This window comes from Fukomys damarensis, unplaced genomic scaffold (assembly GCF_012274545.1).
Source record: "Fukomys damarensis isolate Sample0158 unplaced genomic scaffold, DMR_v1.0_HiC HiC_scaffold_6, whole genome shotgun sequence".
Taxonomy (NCBI): domain Eukaryota; kingdom Metazoa; phylum Chordata; class Mammalia; order Rodentia; family Bathyergidae; genus Fukomys; species Fukomys damarensis.
This window is the reverse complement of record NW_022900918.1, coordinates 42,151,519-42,164,721: the sequence shown is the minus strand read 5'-3', so window position 1 is coordinate 42,164,721 and position 13,203 is coordinate 42,151,519. Positions and strand designations below refer to the sequence as shown.

Here is a 13,203-nt window from a genome sequence, read left to right as displayed (position 1 = left end):
TCACTGATGTCACCACACGGGCTCCATCTAACTCTGGCACTGGCTATGGAATAAGCCCAGGTGTCTTGACCATGAGATCCCAGAGACAAACTTGCAGCAAGACATCACAATACTCCTCTTCATCCAGAAATGAAGTAGTCAACACAATGATTTTTGGAACCTATAACTGCCAGGTTCCTCCACTGGTTTCTCCGTCATTTGTTATTGGTCATCTGATGAGGACCGCACTGGACGCTGGGGGCTGGGTGGCCAGGGAGCAGATTAAGTGCAGAGGATGTGGCACTGGTGACTGTGGAGGTCATGAGAACACAGCTTACTGAAAACAGCTTTCCAAGACATCAGTGAGGGTTTCTTTCCTCTGAAGATGAGGGCAACAATGCATGCCCATGTCCTTGCAAATGCTGGGCCCGGCCCAGGGTCCCCCTCACCCAAGTGCCTTCAGTCTGAGCGCCCGATCGCTCCCACCCTCCACCTGGGAAATGTGCATGTCCCTGTCGCTTAGGCCCCCTCTGCCCACATCAAATGGCACACTTCTAATATGTGTAACAACAGGGGACACGGGACACCCAGAGTTGCACCCAGCCCTAGGAAACACACATTGCTTATTCCCTTAGATAACCTGCTTGCCATCTAGAAGGAACGGTCACTCACAGGAGGCTGGCTCCGTTTTGAGTGGTTTGTGCTTGGCATGTGGTGCAGAGCACGCATGTGGCGCTGGCCCTGCTGGCTGGAGTGACTTCCCCCGTGGCCCTGGAGGGGCTGTGCGCTGGTCCCACAGGGTGACTGGGCACCTCCGCAGTGCGTCAGGGCAAAGGCTCACTAAGGTACAGGGTGTGAATGTCTACCTTTTTAAAATTAGCACAGTGAAACACAATGCCCTGAGTCCCCTCCAAACCTCCCCCTTGCTTTGAACACACTCATCCCATCATTTCTGCTACTTCCTGCAGCAGCTCTGGAGTCCTCTTTCCTGTTTCTCTGTTCTGGCTGCCTTGATGTCCTGAACTGATACAAAACCTTTCCCCTTCATGATCATTTTGACCTTGGGGAAGAGCCAGGAGTCACATGGTGCCAGATCCAGTGAACAAGGTGGACAAGGACACACTGTCATGTTTTTATCTGACAGAAATAGTACCAGAATCTATACCAGAAACAATGTGTGACACGACATTTTGCCATGATGAAAGGATGTTTTGCCAACTCTTGAGATGTTTTCTATACACATTGTTTCCTGAACACTATCGAGCCCTTACAATATTCAGAATGCACCACAGTGTTCCTGGGTACAAACTCAGCTCAACAATCCCACCTCAGCCAGATTCACCTGGCCATCACTTAGTGCATTTCTGCACATGGAGAACTGGGTGTCCAGGGAGAGCTCTCAACATGGGTCTCAAGTCCAGGACTGCAGACCCACGTTTCATCTCCCACAATGACATTTCTTACAAAGCTGCACCTGAAGTGGCATGATCATGAACTCCAAAGAAATGCACTCTTCCTGACCCAGATTTACGGCACATTTGACGACACATCTCTCAACCACAGGCTGTAAAGAGTCAGCCCCACAATCGGCTGTTTACAGAAGTTGAGTCTGTGCCGAGGTCAGAGTAACTCACACCCAAATTCTGTTCCCACAACCAAATCTTCAGACTAGAAGGACAATGTTCTAATCACAGTCATGTATCTTGTCTATTCTGTTCCTAAGTCGAGAATGCTTTGTCTTGTTCTTTCTGAGCCATGTTTACATTCATTTCCATAGAAACCACCATCGCCTTTACCACAACTGATTGCCAGGAAGTCAGTGCCTGGGACTGTGCGGTGCCTTTGTGGGTTGCACTGGCCTTGGTCATCCCGGCCCCACTTTCTCTCTTAGTTCTGTCTCCCAGGGCATTCCTTTTCTCAGGCCTGCGTCGCACACTGGGCAGTGGGGACTGGAGCCTGACCCAAGGGTCTTTGGCAACGGACGACCACAAGGGACAGTTTGAGGCTTGTCCCATGCTGACGCCAAAGCTGGTGATCATGCCACTCTCACAGTGAAGACCACCGTGTCACCTTACTTTTTTATTTCACTTGGTACACCTGGCAGGCTCCAGAGCTGAGTTCTTTCCTCCTGTCTACCCACTTCTGGAGAAGCTCCTGGAAGAGAATCCCAAGAACTCTGGTTGTACACAAGAGGAAGCAGTGACGCTGTCCCAGGTCACCACTGCCAAGGACACCTGGGTAGCAGCTACCACGCCAGAACAGCCCCACTGCAAGTGCTTATGACCATTTCCAATCCTGCGGCAGGCCCTGTGCGGAAGAGGGGTGACACGGGACATTCTTACCTTAGGCCCTGTGACTCCTCTGGGGCCCCAGGCTCAGGTCTGCAGCCTGGAAGAGAGTCATCTACTCCACTCTGCTCCCAGTCAACAGGCTCTGTGCTCAGGGCCGTGAAGAGCAGCAGCCTCTGCAGGTGCCACCGCGTGCCTGCTTCCTCAGAGCCATCCTGCCCAGTATCCACAGCAGCGCATTCTTGGGAAGCCGCCCTGCCCAACCCTGCAGAGAGGCCCAGGGTGTGGGGGCTGTAGCTGGGCCCAGCTTTCCCCCATTTTCTCTCAGCAAGGAGCTATCAGGGCAGAGAGAAATACCCTCCGTGCATCCTTGAGTGTTCCTTGTTCTCACATGCGGAGACAGCACAGACGCAGTGCCAAGACTGAGATAAGTGGGCCAGGGGAGCAGGGGTCCTGCTCCACATCACAGCGAGGCCCACGGGCCACACGCGGCTGTCCCAGTGGGTAGGGCTCATTGTCATGTGGGTTCCCCAGGCGCCTTCTCTTCCACTCCAGGTTCTAGCAGCAATGTCGGAGGGAGAAGGACACGGTGACATCAGAAGACAGCTCCTGGACACCCAGCACGGGAGGAGAACAGACACAGGCAGACACCTGCAGAAGAAAAGCATCATGCGATTCGCACACCGAAGCTGAGAGCAGAGCTTCCTCCCTGTCTTCTCACACACTGGGGCCCATGTCACCGCAGAAAGTAATTTTGAAGATGGAAATTTGGTAATAGGGTCTCCAAAGTCATCCTGAGCCACCTGAGACAGAATGAATTTACAATTATAAAAATTACTTTTGTAACGCTGGCTGCACCTGAAGATATGATCGGGCGATCGTATTGCTAAAATAAAAAGTGTTAAATTTAACATGATGGTAATTCTGTTACTCCATTCAAGCTGCCACGAATTGCCGCAGCATTCTGGATAGGCCATTAGCTTACTCTTTTTACTTACGTTCCCTCTTTCTTCTCCTTTTAATCCCAAAGAAATGGCTGTAATGAGTCGCTAATAAAATGACAAATAGGGACAATCCCAATTCATTCTAAAGCAGCATTGCAGACACGACCTGATTCTAGTCTGGGAGGAACCAGACAGGGAGCTGGTCCCCGCGGTGAGGCCCAAGCCTGTCCCTCAGTCCCTGCCAGAGGACCACACTGAGGGGCTCCAGCGCCGAGGGTCCCGTCACTCCTGGGCCTCTCCTATGACCCCTTTGACCCACACGGTTCCCATGGCTGACGGCTGCAAAGCAGCTACAGCCGAGTACCACACATGACCCCTGGCCAAAGCTCCCGCACGATCCCACGCGAAAGCTGGCCACAGGGCTTCTGGGAGGACTTCCTGTGAGACACGGATGGTGATCACGGCTGCACTGACCGGCTGGGCCTTCACAGCCGTGTACGGGAGGAGGTGCCGACACCACTGTCCCCTTGGTACAACGGAAATCACAGCAGCGCTGTCCTGGCTCTGGGAGAGCGAGCGGCAGAGAGAAAGGAAGAGGCAGTCATGAGGGGCCCAACCCGCAGATGCATGCAGTCCTGCATTTCTGCAGTTTGGCCACAGCAACTCCCAGGGTCTATGATTGCTGGTGCTGTCCAGACCATCACGATACTCAGGATTCCTCATAAGAGTGTTACCTCACGAGCTATTCCCAAATGTGATGCCATTTTAGCAAAAACTAAACATAACCATTAATATAAGCGACCTAATTTTATGTTTTCAGAACAGTAAAGAAAAAGTTTAAATTTCAGTTTGTAGGTATCTCGTTTCTGATTTTCCCAGGTCAGATGGACAAGGTGCTGACGATCCCCCAGCCCTAGGCCTCGAGTCCCAGGAACATCCGTGCCCACCGTAGGGACATGGGCTGAAGGCAGAAGGCTGTGCCCACTGCTTCTCGCCTGCCCCCATCCACGCCCCTGCCCTGCCTCCCCTGAAGCACCAGCAGCAGCCTCTTGCCCCAACCCCAGCCTATGCTGGGTGCCTCTCGCTGCCCCCAGGAGAGGAGGGGACCTACACTGGTGATGCCGGGCTGCTGTGTGGACGCATCCCATCCCTCGACCCCAGAACCCCAGGACCCCAGCACTGACTTCTTGTTCATGTTCTTTCAAATGCACCAACTTCTTCACTTCTTCAGAGACACCTTTCCTAACAGGAGAGAAAACTTTTTAAAAGAACTAAAAACTTACCGTGTAATTACTCCTATTTTTAAAGTCTTTTGCCAAAAATATTCTACAACTAATACTTAATATAGAACCCTTATTATGTAACCTGTAATAGAGTAACACTTAACACAGAATACTTGACGTAAGTCTTAAAATACATGCAATTGTGATCCAAACCCTCCCATTAAAATCTCCTTCATAACCAGTACTGCTCGTCCATTTATCGCCACAGGGCGCTAGATACTGCTTTCCCTCGGCCTCCGCAATGCTGTCTGTGGTGGCCACAGTGGTATTTAGTATCGTGGCACTGGATGGCCCAGCGACTGGCAGTTACGGGAGGCGCAGTGAGCAGCACGAATTGGTGCTGACTCTGGCCCTGACAGACACCCGTGACCTCTGATGGACGCTGGCACAGTGGGACAGGTGCAAGGTGAGGGCGTCCTGAGAGGCAGCTTGGGTGCACACAGCTCTCCCCATCCGCCGGTCCGAGGTGGACAGCCAGTACTCTGCAGGCCCCAGCACTGGGCCTTCGGGAGCTGCACTGGTGCTGGCCCCTCTGGTCCCTGGTAAGGGTTGCCGGGTAGCCCAGAACGAGGGAAGAGTTCCCTGCACTGGGTATGGCTCCCTCACTGAGCGGAACTCTCCCACCTCAGCCTCCTTGCTCTGCCACAGCCTAAACACGAGGCTGCCCATCGCTCCCGGGACATGAGTGAATGTGGGCGTGTGCGTGTGTTACTGAGAATGTGTTAGGGAGTGTATGTGTAGGTATGTTAGTGAGGCTGTGTTAGCGACTGTGTGTATGCACGTGAGTGTGTGAGTGTGATAATGAGAGTGTTGAGGGTAAGTGCGTGTAAGTACGTGTCTGAGCATGTGTGTGTGTGAGCCTGTACACGTGAGTGTGGTGAGGGTGTGAGTGTGAGTGTGTGTGCTAATGATACTGTGGGCACATTTGCATGTGTGTGTCTGTTAGTGAGAGTGTGGGTGTGCGTGTGAGTTCCTCCTCCTGGAGCCCGCTGAGTCGCTGAGCAAAGGCAGGTGTGCAGGGTCTCCCTCCATGAGCCCAGGGGCACTGGGAAGCTCAGGCACACACGTGTCCCCACGAAGCTGTCACCGGCCGTGGAGAAGGTGGCTGCTGCACTAGCCGCCTGCACTCTGTCTTCTGGGCAGAGGTCACCAGGTGGGAACAGCACGCGGGGACGTGGCATGGCTGCCTCTGCCCCACAGCCTCGGGACCATCCCGTGTCCACTCTGACGCCATAGCCTGATGTGTGGCCACACAGCATCCCCATCTCCAGGTCAGGCCTGGATCCGACCCAGGGCCCGAAGTCCCCACCCGCACAGCCCCACCTGCTGAGGAGCGTGCAAGGATGGGAGGAGCTGCAGGCCCGACAGGGACCCCACACCCTCGCTGGGACTCCCACCCAGTGCCACTCACATCTGCACCCCCACCCTGCACGGCTCTGCCCTCAGCCTCACCCCAGGTTCCTCCCATCAACTCTGAAACCCAGGACACTGCCCGCTCCTCCCTCCGCGCTGGCTGGGGAGCTGGTGTGCAGACACCCCACGGGATGCCTGGGGATTCTGAGGCTGAAAGGGTGGTCCCCGCCCCCTCTGAGGGGAAGGACTGAGTTCGGCTCCACGGAGCCCTCCAGAGTCCGGGCAGGGGGTTGGGGGTTGGGCAGCTGTGGCCACAGTGTGCAGCACCCAGAGGGAAGGAGACACCAGACCCAGGAGAGTGGGGCGAGGAGACAGGAAGGGACTCGCCTCGCATTTGCTGTTTTCCTGTCCTCTCCGTGCTGAGGATGGACCAGGAAGCACCTGGCTGAGCAGCACCCAGCCTGGCCCGTCACCTCAGGCTTCTGACGGCAGCTCCATGCCCACAGCAAGTTCCGGGGCCACCCAGCCCTGGCGGGGCCCACCTGGAGGATGTCAGCACAGGAACAGCAGCTGGAAAGCCAGCTGGCTCCAGGCTGCAGAAGGGCCGTGGGGCTCCCTGCCACCCCCACGCCAACTCATACCGCACTGCCAGGCCCATGAGCCAGAGCCCTGACACTCCCCACACCCCAAGGGACACACGCAGCCACGGAGACAGCTTCCACGGCACCAGGACCTCTGAGGACAAGGTTTCTGCTGCACAGCCAATCTGGGTTTGAGGGCTCTGCTGAGAGCTCCAACACGACACCCCGGCTTCTCCTGCCCCGTGTCTCAAGGAACCCACAGGGACACGCCATTATTAACTCAGGGCTGTGCTTTCTTCGGGTTTCCTGGGTTTCTACCTAGAGCCCCGCTCCGTCCAGGGATCCATCCCGGGCCCCTTACAACACCAGCACTGCCTCCTCAGGCCCCTGGAGGGGTGGCAGGTTCTCAGACACTCCTTGTGGTCGGGGGCCACATGGTCCCGGGGGCTGTGGATCAGGGATGTGCAGAGGATTTGGTTCAAGAGAGGAAGATGGTGGGAGCAGGAGCGTTTCCATGCCAGGGTATGTGGAACACACCGTTTTTGGTCACCTGCAGGCAGAGGTGTGTAGATAACGCTCACCTGGCACAGGCCTTGTCTTCAAGAGCAGAGTCGCCACCACCCTTGGAAGGCAGTGTCTACAGGATGATGGGAACACTTGATCAGGAGCACCGTGTGGACTGGTGGCTACTTTCCTGCAGTGCAGCGCCTGCCCCCTTCTTAGAGGGCCACACTTCTGGACGCTGCCTGGACCCAGGGGAGCACCGAGCCCGGTCATTCTGACTGTGCCTCTACGTACCCACTCATGCCAATGGCTAACCTAGAAATCAGGCATAGAGAGTGCCTGATAGCAATAATTCATAGTAGAACCAAATGAGTAAAAGGATGTTCTGTAACAAAAATTACTTAAGATTGCCTATTTGTGAATTTTTCCATTTAATTTTTAGACCACGGTTGACGAAACAGCAGAGAGGGGGACTCTAAGTTTCTCGAGTTCCATCGCCTTGGGCGCTGGTCCAGGCGCTGTGCCCCTGACTTAACCTTTTTGTCGCATCCATGCCGCTGTCTGGAGTTGCCCAAGCCTGGCCCTCCCTCAGGAGCCACACCTGCAGCCAGGTGTCCCGAGAAGCCCTGGGTCATTCTGCTGGGGAACAGCTTGCTGGTGCTGGGGACCCCAGTCTCTAGTTGCTTCCGGCTAACACACAAGCACACACCAGCTGGCTTGCGTGCCACACCTCCAACTACTTCTCTATGCCAAGCTGGGTGTGAGTTCACACGGACAGCTTCACCTAAGGTGCTCAGAGTTGAGCAGCTCCACCTTCTGCTTGCCGGTCCATGACACCCACTCCGATGTCACAGGACTCGGCCAGAATTTCAGTCTGGGCCTCCCTACCCCTTGTCCACACCCATAACCCCTGCACGAACCACAGAGCTAGCACCGGCTGTAACAACATGGCTGTAACCAGCGCCTGTGAAGTGTAGCTTCTGGGACCCAGCAGGAACCCAGGCACAAGCCGCTCCCACCCTGGCAGTCACAGCCTCACTGCCCACAGCAAGCCTCCAAGGTATCTGTCCCTCGGCCAACCAGCTCTCTCCTCCCTGGGTCAACGTCCCAGCCCCTCAGCCCCATGCAGAGGGCCACCTGCAGAACATGTGTCTCCTCTCCCAGCAGGAAGCTGGCACGGGATGGCGACACCCGGAGACAGCCTCGCCCACAGCTCGTTGTGCCCCTTCGACCGGTTCTGGGCAGCACTGGGGAGCTGTCTGAGGGGCACCTGGGCTGGTGTAGCCATGCACTTGCAAAGGTGTGTTGCCATGTACATGTGTGTACAAGCATGTATGTGCACTGTGCATTCGCCCACGTACCCATGTGCACTATAGGCACCCACGGAAGTGCTGTCGCGAGGAGAGAGAAAGGAGGGGCGCTGGGGGCGGGGCGCAGAGCGAGGAGGACTGCATTTTGTAGTGCGGGCAATGAAACTCACAGGGCTCTGCTCCCGGACAGCACTGAGACAGAGAAAGGGCCACAGGAAGTGCAGCTGGGCCTCACAGTGGGGCAGTCATCCCTGTCACTTACGAGGGTCACTTTTATCACAGAGGCCTGCTGTCCGTGTTGGGTGAATCTTGCCTTGGTGACACCAGGAACCTCGAGTCCCCGTGTGGCCCTTTGTCACTGTGTAGTTGGTGTCTATCGAGCCCCTGAGGGGCAGGTGGTTGGGAGGACAGAAATGCTAGAGCCAGGAGCTCAGACACTTCTCTGGACATCTGGACCTAAGTCGGTGCTGGGGACAGCACGGGCTGGGGAAGGGCATGACGCCTCACAGCCCAGATTCAGAGATCCAGCCCGCTCAGCACCACGTGTGAGCTCCACATGGACCAGGAACCCTCCGAGAGCCACACGGTCCCACCACGCACGGTGAATGCAAGGAGCACTGCTCGCCCGGCAGGATGTCTGCTAGTAAACGGGCTGATTAAAACTACAGGGAGTGTTTACATTGTACACTCACAGCACAACTGAAGACACCCGAGAAAGAGGACTTCCAGAACGCCCGCAGAAAGTAGCAAGAATGATGGGATGCATGTGTCCGAAGCAAGAGGGAGGTCTGAGGAGGACTCGTGGCAATATGTCTTCTACTCTAATAAGTATTTTATTTAAACACATACTGTGCTTTTTAATCACATCTCACACAAGATTCTGGATTAAAGAAATCTGAAATTTCTGGAACCTACCAGGACTTATTGAAGATATATAGTATATCTTTATCATATTAAGAGATCATATTTTATATAAAACATATCACACTGTCATATTCATTATTGTTAGTGGCTAAAATTAGAAGGAAAAGGTTTCAGGGAACCAGGACGCTGACCAGCAGGAGTGTTTCTCGGGTGAAGACTTCTACGAGGAACCTGTCTGTCCACACAAACACCAAACAGAGGCGCTTCAACCTGACCACAGAGACTCTGGAGGCTGACAGTTCCGAGCATTCTGAAGTGGCTCGATGAGACCCTAGTCCACCGCAGAAGGACTCTTTTACCAGCAGGAGGACAGATGTGTCAATGCACCATCTCGGTGTGTCAGCGCCTCATGAGACACAGGAAATGAAGAGGCAGTGTCCTCCAGACACGGGAGCGCTTTGTGAGCTCTTCCCAGGTGCAGGAGAGCTCTAGGGTCTCTGGCCACTCGGCCTCTTGAGACACGCTTGCTGCCAGCACCAACTGCTCTCGGCTCACTCCCCCTCCCCCCTCCTTCCCTAAGGAAAAGGAGAAGGCGTGGAGAGAGGTGTATCTTCCAGCCGACTCCATGCTTCAAGAGATGTAGCCCCACTGTGGGGCGTCCTTCACTCATTTCATCACAGAGGACTTTGAGGCAGACCTGCCAAGGACCTGTGGCGTCCGCCTTCTGGACAGACCGTAGATCCCGACAAAGAGCTGGTGCAGGTACAGACACCGGGCCTTGTTCTGCTTGGCCACGTGAAAGCGGCTCCGGATGGTGCCCCACGCCTCGCAGCCCTCCCGCCCCGCCCCAGCCTGGTCGGCTCCACACTTCCCTCCTGGGCCTCGTTCCATTCGGCTCCCACTCCTGGCCCACATAAAGCGACCCCATGTTTTCCGTCTGCCCCGTAATTACCCAGCCAAGTTCAGCCTGTCCTCCCTGCAGCCTGGGTCCCTACAGTTATGAGATCACAAATTGTTTTGTTTCAAGTACTTTACACGATGCCCACAAAGAAGCCGCGGCAATGGTGCTATAGCAATAAGGGAATTATCTCCACTGCTCGGGTGTCACCTGCAGCCAGGCGGGTCCCCTCTGTGGTGTGACTCGCTGGCCTCCACCAGTGGATACAGTCACGATACCCTCTCACCCCGGCGTGCCTGGAGTCCCCTCTCTTTGTCATACAGATATGGATCCTCAAAATTATACAGAGTTTAAATATTAATTTGCCTTTCTGTATATTTAATTTCAAAACACCAAGGAAAAACTTGGTGGTTGGTGATTGTTATCACGGTATTTAAATATAGCATGTATTTACTTGGTAACACAGTCATTTTCCTCACTCATATATGTAATAGATACTCTCCGATCTGTAATTCTCTACGATATCTATCTGAGTGATATAAACATTCCCTTGAATAATAATGCCTTGTGTAACCTCCCATGACAGTTTATCTATTAAAAAGGAAATTAAATATACAAAGGTATGGGAAAAATCACTGGGAAGCAATAATGAACTTAGTGAATCCAAGAAGGAAAATGAAACGAGCCGCATTGGAAGCCACAACTTCCTTTTTCTGCTCTGATCACCAGCACCAGCGGGAATCTGGCAGGAAGGCCCGGTGCCTGCTCACACCAGGTCCTGGGGTCACAGCAGCTGGTGGGGAGCAACAGTGAGTATGGACCCTACCCGGTGCATCTGGCCCTCCACAGTTCCCTCTGCTCCGGCACCTCTGAGCCCCCCATTATTTACTCAGAAAAGTTCCCAAGGTCTATCGTGTTGGCCTTGGTACACGCACCCGAGAGCTTGGGATCGCTACCTCTTAAGCATACGTCCTCCTGCAGAACACCATCCAACCCCACCAGTCTTTCTCTTCGACACGTGCACAGATTGGTGCTGGGCAGGTGTGGGTATTCCAATGTGTTCTGAGCATTAAAACTCTTATTTCAACACTAACTGTGTGTTGATACACAAACACTTGAAAACTTAAAAAAAACTGTTAGGAGAAAATTTGAAGAGAGCTGTTTAAATGACAATAATTTTACAACAGAAGCTGAAAATGTTAGTGATGCTATGTGTTTCTTATTACTTATTATTCCTGGAAGCAAATCTGCCAAGCATCTCTGTGTGATGGAGGTCGAGCCTGTATGGGTACAAAGACGTGATATTTTTTGAGGAGGAAATAAGTTTTATATTGGGGGGAAATCTTATCTGCTCCAACAAAGTGGTATTGCGCCATCTTTTCACGAACACAAGGACAATAGAAGCCAGGCCCTACCCACAGAGGTCACAGCCCAACCCAGCTGAGGCCACCTCCCCCACACCACCAGACGCGCCAGACCCCTCACCGGCCAGGTTGTGCATCTGAGATCCATGCTTAGGTCAGCTCTGTGTTTAGCTGAAAGCATGAAAAGACAGTGCCTATCGCAGCTACAAAGGAAAAGTCATCATTTTGAAAGCCCTCCTGTAATGCCTTTAAAATCAGCAGTCAGAAAACCATTAGTGTAATTACCAATCCCAGAGGGCCCTGGCCATTGGCCCTGGAACCTCTCCCAGCCCCGCCACTCCCAGGCCAGCTCTGCGGGGTCTGCTGCAGGGTTTCCTCACCCTGCTGGGTGAGGGGCTTGTGGTGAGAGGGCACCTTGTCTCGGGGAGGCAGAGGCCAGCCAGTGCTTCCTCCAGATGGGTGGCGGGCAGGTAGGTACAACTCAGGAGGGGCCTGGCAGGAAGCACTGGGGTCTGTGACTCCCAAGCAAGTGTACTTTCTGCCTGCAGCCTGGATCCGCTCCAGCCCACCTCTCACTGCAGCCTCTCCTGCAGCAGGTCCTGTGTATCTGCTTCCATACCTGGCTACGATTCCCAGGAGGGGGCACCCTGGAAATGAGTCCTTCCAAACAAAGTGGAGAGGGCCACCGAGTTGCTGGGTCGTTGATAGTTTTGTGTTCTACAGATATAGATGTGACAGGAATTAAATCCACCACTCAGATTGTGGTATACACAGGACGAAAGAAAAGGTCAAATTACACTCACATCGAAGCGTGGGTCTTGCACAAAGGTGGAGAGTGGGAAATCAGAAGCCCCTCCTGGTGTTCGCCGTGCCCCCTTCCTCCTCTTCCCTTGTCCCTGCTCACCCACCCCCAGGCTTCCTCTCACCTGTACCATCCCAGGCAGATGAGCCCAGTCCACAGCCTGGGTCCTGCAGGAGGAGCAAGCAGGCCTGGCTGCCACCCCACATCCACTCAGCGTGAACAGGAGCCAGCGCACTGCCTGGTACAGCGCCCCAACCCAGTCCGGACAAGTCACACAGAGATCCTGTTCCAGCTCAGTCTGGTCGCTTCCCACCCGGTCTACCCAAAGAGCAGAGCCATTTGGGCAGCCAGTGGTGATTTATATTCTGGATCCTACTGAGTCTGTTTTCTCCTTCTGAACCCCCAAGTTCCCGATGTTAACTTTTAGCTCTGGCCCCTAGGTCCGGGCGGGATGTTCTCAGGAGCAGAGTCACAAGCACCCCTAGGCCCGTCTCTGCTCCTCTTCCCACCCCCGCATCTGCCCACCCCAGACTCATCTCCAAGGAAGCCACTCAGGACCCCAAGGTGCAGCTCCCTGGGCCCTGGAGCTCGGGAACAGGCCCTGGGCAAGGCAGAGATCACGCCATCCTCCAGCTGTTCCAGGGAGCTGGCCCAGAGGCCAGGGTGGCCCCCCCCGCTCAGCCTTGCCAGAACCCTCCGTGCAGCAGCAACACTGGCCTCCTCCCCATGCATGCAGGCTGCCGGGCTCAGGGCCTTGGGAATGGAGAGATCCACGGACTTTAAAATACAAAATGTTACTGCTGGTGTTGGGAGCCTGACAGGAAGCGCCGCCTCCCCCAGCACTCCGGTGGCCACGCAGCCTTGAGACGTACCAGCTGTTCGGGAGCTGGCCCAGAGGCCAGTGTGGCCCCCCCCGCTCAGCCTTGCCAGAACCCTCCGTGCAGCAGCAACACTGGCCTCCTCCCCATGCATGCAGGCTGCCGGGCTCAGGGCCTTGGGAATGGAGAGATCCACGGACTTTAAAATACAAAAT

At 54.6% G+C, this 13,203-nt stretch overlaps 1 long non-coding RNA gene across 1 annotated transcript; it reads right to left on the bottom strand.

Moving 5' to 3' along the window:
* Positions 1-1,723: 1,723 nt before the first annotated feature.
* Positions 1,724-12,449, bottom strand: LOC117285139. The gene is made up of 3 exons (XR_004516121.1): positions 12,295-12,449; positions 2,322-2,918; positions 1,724-2,133 (listed from the first exon to the last, which is right to left on the bottom strand). It is a non-coding gene; the product is annotated as an uncharacterized LOC117285139 (long non-coding RNA).
* Between the last annotated feature and the right edge of the window lie 754 nt (positions 12,450-13,203).